The following is a 17,539-nucleotide window of genomic DNA, read 5'->3' as shown; positions in this document are numbered from 1 at the left end:
ATGCCTTGACCGTGTTGACGTGAAGAGGTCCACCTTTGGGAGCCCGAACATTCGGCAGGGCCAACCGAACGAGTCAGCTTTGACCGTCCATTCCATGGGCAGGGGAATGAATCAAGACAGCGACCCAAACCCTCCGAAGCGACATCCACAAAGCCGCAAATTCCCGCACCGTGGTGTGGGCCCAACATAAGACCGGACCCCCAAGCCCTTGGCAGACCTGGTGAGCGCTGGTAACAAAGTCCCAGCCGAGATACGACACGTCCATGAACACATCGAACGAGGGCTCGGGTAGACACCAAGGCACTGAACACCGAAAAACCAAAAGAGGAATCCAGCGACGCAGCAGCCGAAGCAAGGCCCTCCGGAGGCTGAACCAAGAGATCGCGAGACAGGCGGAAGGGACGTCCCCTAAGGAACCAGAACAGTCGACAAAGCCAAACCCGACCCAGCGGGTAGACCATCACAGCGAAGTGACAGGATCCTGCACAAACCCTTGAGCAACCACTGAGTAACCTGGGCGCCCCCCAGAAACACACGAAGGCGGAACCGCGACTGTAGCAGAGGCTCCGGAGAGCGAGACAAGGAAGCAGTTCGAGAGTCCCACACAAGACCCAACCAAATTCAAACCTGAGTGGGAACCAGATGGGACTTTCGCCAGTTTACCAGGAACCCAAACCCGGCGAGCTGGGAAAGAACTAAATTCCTGGTGAGTAGACACACGGACTGGCTGGCAACCCACACCAGCCAGTCGTCGAGGTAGGCCAGCCCCCGAACACTAACAGACGGGCGCCACAACGACCCAGGTATGGCACGTGAACACGGGAGGTGCCAGGTTCAACCCAAACGGGAGACAACGACAGCAGTAAAGGAGACGCCCCACAACAAAACCGAGCCCCCTTCCTGAACCCCGGATGAATCGGAACGTGCCAATACACATCTTGGAGGTTCAGGGACACCATCCAAGTGCCCAGCTCCAACAGAAGCCGGACCTGGGATAGAGTAGTCATCCGAAAGAAGGGGCAATAGATTCATGGGTTCAGACTGGACAAGTCCAGAATGAACCGCAGGTCCGCAGAGCCCTGTTTTGGGACTGGAAACAGACGAGAAACTGACCTGGGGACGTCGTCGTTTCGACCACACCCAAGCGCACCCACTCTGAGATGACCTAACAGAGCGCAGAAGAAGAGGCCTGCCCCACCAGACCCAAATCCCCCAAAGGAGGAGGGACACCCAATACCACCGCAGGCTGTTAGAAATGAACCGAAAAGCTCACAAGTTGTGAGACCAGGCGTGAGCGAACTGGGCGAGTCTTCCCCTCATCGTCCCGTCAACTGGACGAACAGTAAAAGAACCAACACCCCTTGCGAGAACCCGACCTATGCACAGAGCGATTACCGCGCTGACTAGACGAGGACGGGTCTGAAGCAGCCGCTGGCTACAAAATTGGCACCAGCGGCCTACCACGATAATAAACATAACAGAGATCATAAAGGTATAGTGCTTTTGAAAAATAGGTGAGATAACAGGAATGTGCCAAGGGAAGTGAAAAATTGGATGAGAAAAAGTTGCCCTAGTGTTTCCAGTGCAGAGAATAACATTTAAGATGGCCGCCGGCAAGAGGAAATACAAAACAGACCTTGATTTTGCTGGATTCAATGAAGAAAGCATTGATATAACCAGTCTATACAAGTTGGTAAAATTAGATACTATAGTGAACTCTCATGTAGAAATAATTAGTAAATTGAAAGAAAGTAATGACCATTTAAATAGCAAAGTTGTATGTCTTGAGGGTTTAGTGAAAGACTTGCGCAAGGATAAGAATCAATTGGAAACAAATTGCAAAGCCATGGAAGAAGAAAATAAACTCTTAAAAATAGCTATGGAAGAAGTTAAAGTAAATTTAAACATTAATAACTACAATAGGTTAGGTAAGGAAATTCAACAGGAGAAACAGCTTTTGTCAGCACAGATAGAGGAAGTTACACAGGGAATAGAACAGTGCAAGAAAGATATGCAACTCACCTATGCACAAGTGGCCAAGGAGAAGGAAAAATTGAAGAAGCAGTAAAGGAAGTCAAACACTGCAGCAACCAAGATAAAACAAACTGAAAGTGAGAAAAAAATTGGCATCTAACCCGAAGTTGGTGCAAAACACAGTTGATCGGAGTAAGTCCCTGATAATTTTTGGCTGCAAAGAAAAGGAGATAACATCTAGGTCAGAAAGAGCTGTAGAAGAAGCAAAAGTAGTAGATAAAATTGTTAGCCTCGTGGAAGGTCTTACAACCATAGAGAATGTGTGCGACTACAGGAGAATAGGCAGATATGTAAAAGGGAAAGATCGACTTTTGAAGATCACCCTAAATGGTGCCAAACAGATGGACGAAGTACTAAGGAATGCTAGAAAATTACAAAGTGATGAGGATGGGAAAGTGTGGTCGTTAAAACGAGATCTTTCAAAAGAAGATAGGGAGAAGCTGAAACTGAACCTCGCCGAGGCAAAACGTTTAAATGAGAGCAGGAATGAAGAAGAAATCAATTCTTTTTTCTACAAAGTGATAGGGGTAGGCAGACCAGTAAAGTGGTACATAAAGGCAAACCAACAAAATCATTAGAGAGAGGGGGAGTGAAAAATAAGAAGAGGGGGAACAAGTTCCTGAAGATTGCATACACCAACATAGATGGAGTAAGATCGAAGATACTGGAGTTAAGTGATGTAATACAGCTGCAGACACCAGACATTGTTGCACTCACGGAGACAAAACTTGAAGATGTTATTTTAAATGAGGTCATATTCCCAAGGGGCTACTCAATTTGGAGACAGGACAGAAAAATTAGGAAAGACGGTGGCGTTGCTGTGCTGGTGAAAGAACACCTAAAGGTGAACGAAATAATGACTGCCAATCCACAAGAAGTTGACATAATAGCACTAGAGATCTGCCATGAGGATGATAAACTAATGATCATAAATGTATATAGTCCACCGCCAAGCAGCACATGGTCAAAGGAGGAGGTCTTATAATAAAGGAAGATGAAAAGGTCTTATAATAATAATGAGAGAGATCATAGCGAGAGCGGATAACGATAGATCACGACTGTTGATAGTCGGCAACTTCAACTTGAAATCCATAGACTGGGAAGCATATGAAGCTAAAACAGAAGATTTTTGGACCTGTAAATTTGTAGACCTCATCCTGGAAACATTCTTGTTTCAACATGTTAAACAAGCTACGAGGATGAGAGAAGGGGACGTTCCCTCCATGCTAGATTTGATATTTACCAGGAAGGAGGAAGAAATATTTGACATTCAGTACCTTCCTTCCTTGGGTAAAAGTGACCATGTCTTTTTGGGAATAAAGTATGCAATGCATTATAATCTGGAAGAAAATAAAAAGGATGATGCAATTGAAAAACCTGACTTAGGAGAGGACATTATGGCAACCTTAGAAAAATTTTTAGTGAGTATAATTGGACAGACTTGTTGCTAGGCAAAGAAGTGAATGAGATGTATGTCAAGTTTTGTGAAATATATGATAAAGGCACAAAAAATTTATATCAAAACAGAGATGCAGAACTAAGAAACAGGATTGGTTCAACAGAAATTGTGAGAGGGCCAGAGACCAAAAGACACAAAAATGGAATCAATACATGAAGAGGCCAAACCCCCAAACATACCAGCGATACAAAGATGCGAGAAACAACTACATGGCAGTTAGGAGAGAGGCAGAAAGAAATTTTGAAAAAGGGATTGCAGACAAATGTAAAACAGAACCAGGTCTATTCTATAAATTCATAAACAACAAATTGCAGGTAAAGGATAATATTCAGAGGTTGATAATGGAAAATAGATTCTCAGAAAATGAAAAGGAAATACGTGAAACATTAAACGAAAAGTTCCAAAGTGTGTTTATACAAAATGAAATCTTCAGGGAATCAGACACAATAAGAATTCCAGAGAACAACATAGAGCACATAGAGGTGTCTAGAGACGAAGTGGAAAAAATTCTCAAGGAGCTAAATAAGAACAAAGCAATTGGTCCAGATGGAGTTTCACCATGGGTTCTGAGAGAATGTGCACCTGAGCTCAGCATACCACATCAACTGATTTTTCAGGCATCCCTGTTTACAGGAGTTGTAGCTGATGTGTGGAAAAAGGTTAACATAGTTCCAATCTACAAAATTGGAAGCAGGGAAGACCCCCTTAATTATAGACCTGTATCATTGACAAGTGTAATAGTCAAAATATTGGAAAAAATAATTAAAACTAAATGGGTAGAACACCTGGAGAGAAATGATATAATATCAGACAGACAGTATGGTTTTCGATCTGGAAGATCCTGTGTATCGAATTTACTCAGTTTCTATAATCGGGCAACAGAGATATTACAGGAAAGAGATGGTTGGGTTGACTGCATCTATCTGGACCTAAGACCTAAAGCGTTATATGACAAAGAGTGCTGGGAAGACGGGACACCACGAGCGTAGCTCTCATCCTGTAACTGCAATTAGGTAATTACACTTAGGTAATTATGACAAACGGAACCCCGAGCCCTAGTATGATCCCTCCGGAAAGCCCCCCCCCTCCCGGGACTCCCCGGAGAACTAATAAGTCCGACATTGGATGACAACTAGAAGAGGGCTGCCTGCAGAAACTGCCCAACCACAGACTCCACAAACAGCAAAGGACAAAACGATGATGAAAACCTAAGAGCCAGGGACCAAGCAGATTCCAAGGAGGAAACGAGCACCACCTGCCAACACGCGAGACTCGAAGCGAAAAACAGGACACCGCAAACAGCTTCAACAGTGCCGATGATGCACATGCGCCAAAGCCAAGCCTCCTGAAGCCAACCTGAAGACAGCAAGTCCTCGGCGATCAAAGCAGTCGAGAGTGACAGAACTTGCACGTGCATATGCAATACACCAACATCCCGCTGAAGGGCCAGGGTGAACAAACATGCACTGAAGTGCTCAAATTCAACCCCCCAGGTAAACCTGGACCAATTCAGCACTTCGCGCCACTCAAGCGTGCGGGTATGACAGAAAGTATGCCAAGCATCCAACGAAAACACAGGGCAGTCCACAAGCCAGGATGATTTCAGAACCTCATAATGAACCCAGTAGGGACACGAAGACCCAATCCTGAAAAAAACAGCACTGAATGTAATGAAACGCCATTTTCTGGGTGACACTCGGAGACTCCCCGAAGCTTACTAGCCTGATATGCTAATGTCAGACTTTGGCATCAGTCATGTGTATGGAGTTCTATGGACCACAAGTCAGAACCTGGCTCCCCTCAGAAGAGGCAAGGAGAGCAATGGCCTATAGAAACCCCCCGTGTGGTTGGAATCATTCTATGTCTGCCATTGACCGGGTTAGGCACCCAGAAAGGTAAGCGTCCCAAAACAAACCCCTATTCTGGTGAAAATTGCTACCACGAGCCGAACAAGTGGATAGAACTCCCATAAAATAAACGAGTAAACAATCATGACGTCACACGTCGCCGCGCCGCTGTCCGCGCAGCTCCCACCTCCCTGGGAGGGGGAAGAGGGAGCACCCAGACCCATCGCGCCGGCTACCCACCCCAGTTCTGAGACTGAATGTCATAAAACGGGAAAAAAAACGGCAACCGGAGGGAGGGAGGGAGGCCGGGAAGCCTCCGGGACTCATCCAGAAAATGGCGTTTCATTACATTCAACGCTGGTTTTCTGGGGGGAGCCCCTTCGGCTCCCCGGAGCTAACTCCCCACAGAGGAAAGTAAAGGGACCTATCCAGTAGGCAGTCGCCGTTCACTCCTCAACTCTAAGTCGAGACAAATGACTGCAATTGCCGATCCAAAGCAACTCAGGCTCGACTAGACCCAGAAACACGCACGAGATAACAAGCAGCCTGGACCCTGCTCAATCGCCAAAAAACCTGCATTGAATGTAATGAAATGCCATTTTCTGGATGAGCCCCGGAGGCTCCCTGGAGCTTATCGGATTAATGTATGTTATATTAGACCGGGACATTAGCTAAGAAGTTCAGACCTACCAGGGACCAGCACCAGAACCTGGCCCCTTCAGAGAGGTTTCAGGGAGCAATGGTACTGGAAAACCCCCTTGTGGTTGGGATTTTCCTTATCTGCCATCGACCGGGGTTAGGCACCCAGAAAGGTAGGCATGACAAAACAAACCCCACATGGTAAAAAACTAAAACAAAAAACTGAACAGAGGTAGAAACTCCCTACAATCCCAAGGAAACAAGCAAACCAACAAAATCACACTTTACTGCCGCGCCGATCGTCCACGCAGCCCTCCCTGACCCGAGAGGGGGAGGGGGGGGGAGCCCCGGACCTACTGCGCCAGCTGCCAAGCTTCAGTTCGGAAGCTAAGCTTCAACCAACGCGAAAAACCGCCGACCGGTGGGAGGGAGGAGTGCCAGGGAGCCTCCGGGGCTCACCCAGAAAATGGAGTTTCATTACATTCAATGCTGGTTTTTTGTGGGGAGCCCCTATGGCTCCCTGGAGCTTCATACCCAAAGAGAAGGAAAAGAAAGGGCTAACCCGGGAGGCCGCCGCCACAAACTCCGCAACATGAAGCCGAGACAACTGGTTGCAACCTGCGACCCAAGGCAACAAGAACGCACAGGAGCAGACGCGCATACAGAATGGCCGGCCAAGAACCTGTCCGACCCTTAATTCCCTGCGCAATTCCCGAAATGAGCCCTAGACGTCATCAACACAGCAGCAAAAGCTGCAAACGTCTGAACAGCATGGGCGCAAAGACAGACCGCAGGCTGGAAGACTGAAAAACTCTGCGGACAACCTGGGAGACCCGAGGCCTGAAACAGGGAACAAGGGGAACCAGACCAAAGCAAAGTACATCCCCAGACACAGTACGCAGGTAACGGCAAAAAGCGCAACCGGACAACACAGGACGCACCCCCAGCCAAACCAATCAAGCATCAATAACCCAAGAACCCCTCTGGAAACCAGCTGTATCGACCGTCGCCAGGACGGAGAAAGGCTGCACATGTACAAATTTACCACCAGTACCAAAAAACAGAAACCTGAACCGAAGGGGCTACCACAAACTGAGGAGAAGATAAGAAGGCACCCAGATCAAGGATTAGGACGGCGCAGGCGAGGCATGAGCAGGCCGGAGGTGAAACGAAACACGAGAAAGCGTACGAAACGGAGCAGATGTGATGTCCACCCTGAACGCAAACCGGAGCGGCTCCACCAGCACCGCACAAAACGTGGCAACAGCAAGAAACATCAAATAACTGTAGTCCTGAAAACCCAAGAAAGGACAAGACAACCCGATGCGAAAGAGAAGACAACGTACAAAGAGCAAGAAAAAGTGCATAGAAACATCAGGAACGTCACACTATCGCCAAGACGAAGCTCGCAGGTGGGACACCGTCAACAAGGCCACCTGAACACCACAGAGATGGTGATACCCACATCAAAATACCAGACGCAAAGAGCCGAGGAGAAGGCCGAACCAGTCACGTACAGGACCGATCCGACCTACCGAAAGATGCGGAGCCGCGGGAAATCGCCCCGGGTTCGGACACCTATCAAGCAGTGTCTGAAAAGAAAGCTGGGCCGGCCACCAAGGAACCATAAGGACTGCTCTCGTGGGAATGGGCTGCAACCGAGCCAGAACCCGAAGCAACAGCTGGACCGGGAGAAGAGGAACAGGTACCCCCCACCTCGACCAGTCCTGCCGAAAAGCATCCAACGTGAACGCCTCACAGGTGGGTAAGGGCACCACATAAAATGGGCGACGCCTAGACCACGCCAACTCGAAGACATCCATGGCCAGGAGTCCATACGTCTGGCAGAGCCAACGAAACGAGTCGGCGACGAATGGCCAATCCGCACAGAGGAATGAACCGAGACAGCTGTCCGCCAGGACGCTGGACACACCCCGGACATGAATCTCACGGTTAGCCAAACTCCAAGAATCCAGCAAACGAGCCACTCTAAGGAACCAACCCCAAAGGTCAACACTTAAGAGAAACCCTGTGGTTCCGGCAAGAACCGCCAGAGAACAGTCCGAATGGAGCTGAATGGTAGAGCACCGAGTGACCCAAACCCTCTGAAGCGCAAACCAGACAGCCACGAACTCCCGAACTGTGCTGTGAGCCCGACGGATGGACGGACACTCCACCATCCCCGGCCGACCTGGTGAGCACTGGTCACAAAGCCCCAGCCGAGAGATGACCCTGTCCGTGAGCACATCAAGCAAAGGCTCGGGAAGGTGCCAAGGCACGGAACCCCGAAAACCCAAAAGAGGAAGCTGGTGACGCAGCACCAACACAAGATCCCCGGAGGAACGAACCCAATGATTGCAGGAGGTGGAAGGGGAGTCTCCGAAGGAATCAAACAGACCTCGAAGCCAAACCCGACCCCTCGGGTAGACCAGCACGTCGAAGTTCAGACTCCCGCACAACTGCTCGAGCAACCCGGAACCCCCTCATGAACAGCCGAAGGCGGGACCACAGCCGCAGTAACACTTTTGTAGGGAAAGACAAGGAGTGGCCCAATAGCCCTAAACAAGGCCCAGGTCCGAACCCAGGACGGAAACAGATGGAATGGCCTCCAGATCACCAGGAAACCAAACCCGGCGATCTGGAAAGAACCACATCCCTGGCGAGCAGACAAGTGGACCGACTGGGAGCCCACACCAGCTAGTCGTCATGGTAGGCCAGACACCGAATCTCAAGCAGACTCAGAAAGGTCACCAAGATCCGGTAAAGATGCAAAAATACACCAAGTGCCAATTACAAAATAGGGAAGGCAACAAAAGCGGCAAGTCTGAAGCCCCACCACCAACTGTGCCAGTCCCGGAAAACTGGAGAGGAACGTGCCAAGAATTGACCTGGAGGTCCAGGGCCACCATCCAGGCACCCGGCCCCTACAGAAGCCAGACAGGAGACAACAGTCCTCCGAGGAGAGCATAGAAACCAGGGCATATATGAACATGTTTGCTAATGATGCTAAGATAATAGGAAGGATAAGAAATTTAGATGATTGCCATGCCCTTCAAGAAGACCTGGACAAAATAAGTATATGGAGCACCACTTGGCAAATGGAATTTAATGTTAATAAATGCCATGTTATGGAATGTGGAATAGGAGAACATAGACCCCACACAACCTATATATTATGTGAGAAATCTTTAAAGAATTCTGATAAAGAAAGAGATCTAGGGATGGTTCTAGATAGAAAACTATCACCTGAGGACCACATAAAGAATATTGTGCAAGGAGCCTATGCTATACTTTCTAACTTCAGAATTGCTTTTAAATACATGGATGGCGATATACTAAAGAAATTGTTCATGACTTTTGTTAGGCCAAAGCTAGAATATGCAGCTGTTGTGTGGTGCCCATATCTTAAGAAGCACATCAACAAACTGGAAAAGGTGCAAAGACATGCTACTAAGTGGCTCCCAGAACTGAAGGGCAAGAGCTACGAGGAGAGGTTAGAAGCATTAAATATGTCAAAACTAGAAGACAGAAGAAAAAGAGGTGATATGATCACTACGTACAAAATAGTAACAGGAATTGATAAAATCGACAGGGAAGATTTCCTGAGACCTAGAACTTCAAGAACAAGAGGTCATAGATTTAAACTAGCTAAACACAGATGCCGAAGAAATATAAGAAAATTCACCTTCGCAAATAGAGTGGTAGACGGTTGGAACAAGTTAAGTGAGAAGGTGGTGGAGGCCAAGACCGTCAGTAGTTTCAAAGCATTATATGACAAAGAGTGCTGGAACACCACGAGCGTAGCTCTCATCCTGTAACTACACTTAAGTAATTACACTTAGGTAATTACAGACTGAAGAAGTCCAGAAGAGCCGCAGATTCGAAAGGCCCATGTCTGCAAAGAGCAGACGGGAACCCCAGAAGGATGGGGCGGATCGACCACGCCCAACGCACCCACTAAGATGACATGATGTAGCGCAGGGGAAGAAGCCCACCCCGCCAGCTCTGAACCCCCCAAAGCCATCCACCACCGCCACCAGAGGCCGGAAGACAACCAAAAGCGCCCACCAACAGCGGGACCATACGAGAGTCAACAGAGCAAGCTGGTCCCCCAGCGCCCCGTCAACAGAGAAGGAAACAGAGCCCCTTCCGAAAGAAAAAGTACACGTACACATATATACATATCATGAATATATACACATACATTTACACATACACACAAGGTATGTTACACACACACATGCGTATGCACATACACATGTGCACACACACACAGTGTACACACACACATACACTTGAAAAGAAAATTACAAACCACTGACCAGTGGGCAGAGCACACGCCGGCCAGGCAAAGAAGACGCAAAACTGCATCAAAAGGCCCACCTCGACAACAAAACCTCAAAGTCCCAGCATGACCACAACACGTGCCAAGACCCAAAAAGATCAGTCTGCAAGCCAGGAAGACCCCGGAACTCCAGAAGGCAGAAACCGGGTCACACAACGGGACACGGGTCACGGGTTTTTTTAATGAGTGTAATTAGACAGAATTGTTGCTAGGCAGGGAAGTAAATGAAATGTATGCCAAATTTTTAAAACTATACAAGGAAGGCACACAAACATTCATACCAAAACAGAGATGCAGGGCCAGAAAACAGAAGTGGTTCGACAGAAATTGTGAGAGGGCAAGAGACCAAAAGACACAAAAATGGAATCAGTATAGGAAGAGGCCGAACCCCCAAACATACCAGCGATACAAAGATGCGAGAAACAACTATACAGCAGTAAGGAGAGAGGCAGAAAGAAATTTTGAAAAAGGGATAGCAGATAAATGTAAAACAGAACCGGGCCTATTCTACAAATTTATAAACAACAAATTGGAGGTAAAGGATAATATCCAGAGGTTGAAAATGGGAAACAGATTCACGGAAAATGAAAAGGAAATGTGTGAAACATTAAATGAAAAGTTCCAAAGTGTGTTTGTACAAAATGAAATCTTCAGAGAATCAGACACAATAAAAATTCCAGAGAACAACATGGAGCGGATAGAGGTGTCTAGAGATGAAGTGGAAAATATGCTAAAGGAGCTCGGGAGGAACAAAGCAGCTGGCCCAGATGGTGTTTCACCATGGGTTCTGAGAGAATGTGCATCTGAGCTCAGCATTCCACTTCACCTGATCTTTCAGGCATCCCTGTGTACAGGAATCGTAGCAGACGTGTGGAAACAGGCTAACATAGTTCCAATCTACAAAAGTGGCAGCAGGGAAGACCCTCTCAATTATAGACCTGTATCATTGACAAGTGTAATAGTGAAAGTATTGGAAAAGCTAATCAAAACTAAATGGGTAGAACACCTGGAGAGAAATGATACAATATCAAACAGACAGTATGGTTTTCGATCTGGAAGATCCTGTGTATCGAATTTACTCAGTTTCTATGATCGAGCCACAGAGATATTACAGGAAAGAGATGGTTGGGTTGACTGCATCTATCTGGACCTAAAAAAGGCTTTCGACAGAGTTCCACATAAGAGGTTGTTCTGGAAACTGGAAAATATTGGAGGGGTGACAGGTAAGCTTCTATCATGGATGAAAAATTTTCTGACTGATAGAAAAATGAGGGCAGTAATCAGAGGCAATGTATCGGAATGGAGAAATGTCACAAGTGGAGTACCACAGGGTTCAGTTCTTGCACCAGTGATGTTTATTGTGTACATAAATGATCTACCATTTGGTATACAGAATTATATGAACATGTTTGCTGATGATGCTAAGATAATAGGAAGGATAAGAAATTTAGATGATTGTCATGCCCTTCAAGAAGACCTGGACAAAATAAGTATATGGAGCACCACCTGGCAAATGGAATTTAATGTTAATAAATGTCATGTGATGGCATGTGGAACAGGAGAACATAGACCCCATACAACCTATATATTATGTGAGAAATCTTTAAAGAATTCTGATAAAGAAAGAGATCTAGGGGTGGTTCTAGATAGAAAACTATCACCTGAGGACCACATAAAGAATATTGTGCAAGGAGCCTATGCGATGCTTTCTAACTTCAGAATTGCATTTAAATACATGGATGGCGATATACTAAAGAAATTGTTCATGACTTTTGTTAGGCCAAAGCTAGAATATGCAGTTGTTGTGTGGTACCCATATCTTAAGAAGCACATCAACAAACTGGAAAAGGTGCAAAGACATGCTACGAAGTGGCTCCCAGAACTGAAGGGCAAGAGTGACGAGGAGAGGTTGGAAGCATTAAACATGCCAAAACTAGAAGACAGAAGAAAAAGAGGTGATATGATCACTACATACAAAATAGTAACAGGAATTGATAAAATCGACAGGGAAGATTTCCTGAGACCTGGCACTTCAAGAACAATAGGTCATAGATTTAAACTAGCTAAACACAGATGCCGAAGAAATATAAGAAAATTCACCTTCGCAAATAGAGTGGAAGACGGTTGGAACAAGTTAAGTGAGAAGGTGGTGGAGGCCAAGACCGTCAGTAGTTTCAAAGCGTTATATGACAAAGAGTGCTGGGAAGACGGGACACCACGAGCGTAGCTCTCATCCTGTAACTACAATTAGGTAATTACACTTAGGTAATTACAAGAGGAAACAAAGCCCTCTGAACCCACAAAGGGGGCCCAAGAGGAAGAAACCTCCAGAACGAAACCAAAGAACCCAAAGGAACCCGGAATCAAACCAGGGGGAGCCCAAACCACCACATTTTGCCGGCAGAGAAACACCACAGACAGGCAAAGCACAGCCCCCAGACAGAACCCCTGGGAAGCGGTCATAACAGACCGAAAACCGAGGGTCAAGGTGTGGGAGCACGCATAACAGCCAGGGACACTGAGCCCAAACCCAAAGGCCCAGACCCAAAACAGACAAAATGGGAAACCCGGTGTAAAATCAACACTCAAACATTCCCAGAGGAACAGGAAACGGGAAGAAAACACCAGAAAAGCAAAGAAACGACAACAGAAGAATAAAACCCCTGAAAAAAGGTGAAAACTCGCCCAAGAAGCTCGCTCGCACACCCAGGCCTTGTAAACAAACCGCAACGCCGTCCTGGTGGCCACGCTGGGAAACCGGCAAAAGAAAATGGCCGCCAGAACAGAGGGCTGTGACCGATGCTAAAGATATGAAAACACACCAGCAAATGTGGGAAATAAGCAGACTATATAAACAAAAAACTCCGCCCAGAAGCAGAAAACCCCAGCAGGGGCAAACAGCTCCAGAACTGCTAGCAGGCATCCCCCACAGCCCCGGGAACCAGCAACAGAGGCCCCAGGGCAGAGCCGTCCTCCAAGCCCTCCGCCTTTAAAGAAAAGCAAGAGTCCATGGGAAAGGCAGCAAGAAAGGGCCGCTGGTAAGACCCAGAAGCTGTTGGCAGGAGGAACAGGCTCGAAAACCTCCGCCCCCAACCCGAACAGGGCAGCCCCCGAAAACTGCCCGAGTCTCGGCCCCAACTAAACCCTGCCCTGACCCCGAAACCAGCAGACGGTCCGGAGTCAGGAACAGAAAGGGAAAGGGGCAAACAGCACCTAACCAAAACCATTCTAAGGTGCGAACAGCACCTAACCATTCCCACTCAGATGCCCACTCGGGGCATCCGAGTGGGAAACCAACCTAGCATGTTGCAGCAACCTAACCTAGCTTGTAACACGGATGCTGCCTGTACTCTGAACAGTAGTAACATCAGGAGAGTACTGGAGAACAAGCAGAGAAAATCTCTCGCAAGACTCCGGGTCAAGGTGTCAGTGACCCAACAGGCAGCATGATGGAGGTAAAAGTGGCGACTGTCACCCGGAGAAGAGGGCACAGCAACCAACGATCCCGAACAAGACGGGTTGGAACCCGAAAGACACGTTCAATGGTCCACTGAGCCCAGACAGGGGTTTCCAAGGGCCCGTAGGCTGACTGCTACAGGAAGCCCGGGCAAGGTGTTGCTAACCGGTTAAGAAAACCAAAAATAACAAGAGGGTAGAGGATAGCACTGAAAACCCCTGCAACGTGTACAATCACGGGGGGCCAAGCAGAGGGCTGCCAAACACTACCAGTGGAACTATAGCCACACTGGGCAGACCCCCACCAGGCAATTGAAAATAAAAACAAAAGAAAAACCCCACAAAAGTACACCATCTCCAGAGGCAACAGGAACCGGTCGCCACTTAGGTGGCAGGCCGCGCAACACCTTGACGCCCTAACCAGCACAATACCAATCCGTACCCAGGGCCAAACAAGGGCCCCAAGCCCCAGCTGGCCCCAAGGGCGAGGCAAATGCCGAGCAGCAAGAACCTCTACGGAAATGGTTCCCGAACGCCCCAGGGAAGATAACCCTGTTACGCAAGGGCAGTACTCACAGGGCGCTTAGGAAAGTCAGCCACTAAGCGCATGCAGCCCCGGCACTGATGAGGTGGTACTGGCCACAACACAACACACGGCAGTGAACGCCACACAAGGTAAACACCGCCTAGGAAACTGAGGCCAGAGAAGCGTCTATCCCAGTTGACATTAGCTTATGAACTGAAGCTTAGCAGCTGGCGCGGTAGGTCCGGGGCTCCCCCCTCCCCCTCTCGGGGCGGGGAGGGCTGCACGGACGATCGGCGCGGCAGTAAAGTGTGATGTTTGCTGTTTTGCTTGTTTCCTTGGGATTGTAGGGAGTTTCTACCTCTCCCTGTTCGTTTTTTTTGTTTTAGTTTTTTACCATGTGGGGTTTGTTTTGTCATGCCTACCTTTCTGGGTGCCTAACCCCGGTCGATGGCAGATAAGGAAAACCCCAATCACAAGGGGGTTTTCCAGTGCCATTGCTCCCTGAAACCTCTCTGAAGGGGCCAGGTTCTGGCACTGGTCCCTGGTAGGTCTGAACTCCTTAGCTAATGTCCCGGTCTAATATAACATACAATAGCCCGATAAGCTCCAGGGAGCCGTAGGGGCTCCCCACAGAAAACCCCGTGCCTGAATGACAGCCCAGGACATGTTGCCAAAAACAGTGGCAAGAGCTGCGAACTTGCGAACATGAACATGGGGAGAGATCACAGGCTGGCTAGCCGTAATAATCCTGCGGACAACCCAGGAGCCCCGCACCCGCAAAACAGGGAAGGAGGGAAACCGAATCAACCCAAAGCCCGGCCCAGGACACAGAAGCCGTGGCGCGCAATGAATGGTGGAGGGCCGCCAGCTGACACCAAATAGGATGCACCCCCGGCCAAAACCACCAAGCATCAACAAACCAAGGACCCCTCTGGAAAGCAGCCGTCTCATTCTCCACCAAAAAGAAGAAGACTGCCGCAACAACCAACCTCATCGCCATGACCGAAGGAGCAGAAAACTCCTGCGCCAGAGGAGAGGAGGAAGGTCACCATCCCAACCTCCAGAGGCCAAGGCCAACAGAAAAAGAGCCTAGAAGAAACAAACCAGAACCGAAGGGGCCACAACAAACTGAGGAGAAGATAAGAGCACTCTGTCCAATGACCAGGACCGCTCAGGCGACGCATGAGCAGGCCGGAGGTGAAACAACGCCTGAGGCAGCATTGTTGGAAATTTCCAACAGTTATTCTCATCCCTAATACAACAGGATGTATTTCCTGTATTAGGCTTCATACACATCTAATATTCATTTACTAATCCTTAATACAACAGGATGTATTTCCTGTATTAAGCGTAATAATTAACTAACACAACTAATATGTAGTTAAGTATTGTAGAATTTGCTGTATTAGGTTGTGGAACATCATGTAATTTCTCCTAGAATTGTGTAGTGTTGCGTCAGCCAAGCACAGGGGATCAAATTTCCACATACCTGTAGATCTCATACAAATGCAACCATTTACTTTCCATTATTAGGAATAATAATTTAGTAATAGGTTTAGTTTTAGTATACAATAGTTTACTGGAATTTCCTTACCCAGCTTAATCGCTGTTACAGTAAATAATATCATAATCTAACATAATTTCCACCACCGAGCAAGTATTGTTTTATTTGTGCAGTCTACATTAACTGACATGCACTGTGAGAATTAAACATCACCACATAAAGAATTTATCTAAACCATCAAGAGTGTTCATTTACGCCCCCTTCCCTATTTAGCTTTAATAAATAAATATAATTTATGCTCGAATCCTCACGGTGAGCTATTGCGCATGCGCGACTTCCGGGAAGGAGGAGAGAGGACTCTCGCCATTACCAACAAGAAGCGTGAAGGTGTTCCGTAAGTGGTCCAATAAATCTTCTCATCCAAACGACATCCGAACATCCTCAGATGCCAGATTGAGGACGCAGCTTACCAGAATCACGGACACCAGTTCGGCAGGCAGACAATTTTACCTTTTATTAGTATTTATAGAGCTCTTAAATATGATTAATATAGGTAGCCATGTCGTCACGCTGCGGGCGTACCAAAATTTCCATGGAAGTGCAACTCCTTTCCCTCCAAATATTTAGATATTACTTTATACGTGTATGAATACTAGTTTGGGGTGGAAATTACGGAATTATCATTATTGCAGAATGGTGCAACACCCTTGTGGAAGCGTGTGACCGCCATACCCTCACGTGTGCCAGGTATCACTATCTCAAACTGTTTCTAGACTGGCGTACAGTGGACTGCATCTACTTCCTTCTGTCACAGATGAGATATAATCAGTTTTTTCATTGTAGATAGTACCTTATTGTTCAGAGTCCATATACATATATATATATATCTGATACTGCCTTTTATGCATTATTAATCTTCACATTGCAGTAGTATTTCTTGCATTACATAATTTACTCATTATCTATGTGTGTGCATATTATACTTATTATTATTATTGCATAATATATGTTACACAGATTAATCTTATAAAATACCCCCCCAAAATGTGTCATGGGAGGCTGGCTCTAGAATTATATAATTTACAGTCATTGCTTAGTAGAATTTATACATATATAATCGTTGATCTATAAGCCACTGACTTTCTCATTTAATTACTTATTCTGGTCCTTCAAGCTATCTTAGAATTAATCATTATTTTGCATTCTTAAAATTATACATTTTATTAGTATTATACTGGAGCCAGAATTCCCCACAAGCTAAACAGAGCAGAAGTAACCTCAAGCAAGCTGAAGCGGCTCCGCCAGCGCCGCACGATACGAGGCAACAATATGTGGCAAATGACGGCCCCGAACCCACAGAAGAGAAGGACAAGACCATGCCAACAAAACACAGAACCGAAGAAGGGACAGAAGGAAAAAGGAATGACCACCAAAAACCCCCCACACTGCCACCAAGAAGAAGAACGCAGGTGGGACACCATCAACGAAGCCACCAGACCAACAGAAAGGGAGAGACCCAAGGCAGAGCCGAACCAGCCCCGCCATGGACCAAACAAGCCAAGAAGAGGGCGAGCCACGGGAAGATCTCGGGTACGACCACCGAGCAGGAAGAGCCGGAAAACCGTGCCGGCAAAGGAGGTGGAACATCTGCCGGACAATAAGTCCCAACACCAGCGAGCACGCCAGGAGGTCCGAGACCACGGTCCCGATTGAGTCCCTAGGAAAGGGA

At 47.3% G+C, this 17,539-nt stretch overlaps 1 protein-coding gene across 1 annotated transcript in view; it reads right to left on the bottom strand.

Moving 5' to 3' along the window:
* Positions 1–17,539, bottom strand: part of TBC1D5 (TBC1 domain family member 5) — a gene marked incomplete in the record, with an annotated part of 601,299 nt that overhangs the window by 433,288 nt on the left and 150,472 nt on the right.

Source organism: Procambarus clarkii, chromosome 11 (genome assembly GCF_040958095.1).
Source record: "Procambarus clarkii isolate CNS0578487 chromosome 11, FALCON_Pclarkii_2.0, whole genome shotgun sequence".
NCBI classification, from domain to species: Eukaryota; Metazoa; Arthropoda; class Malacostraca; order Decapoda; family Cambaridae; genus Procambarus; species Procambarus clarkii.
This window is presented reverse-complemented; position numbering and strand designations above follow the sequence as displayed.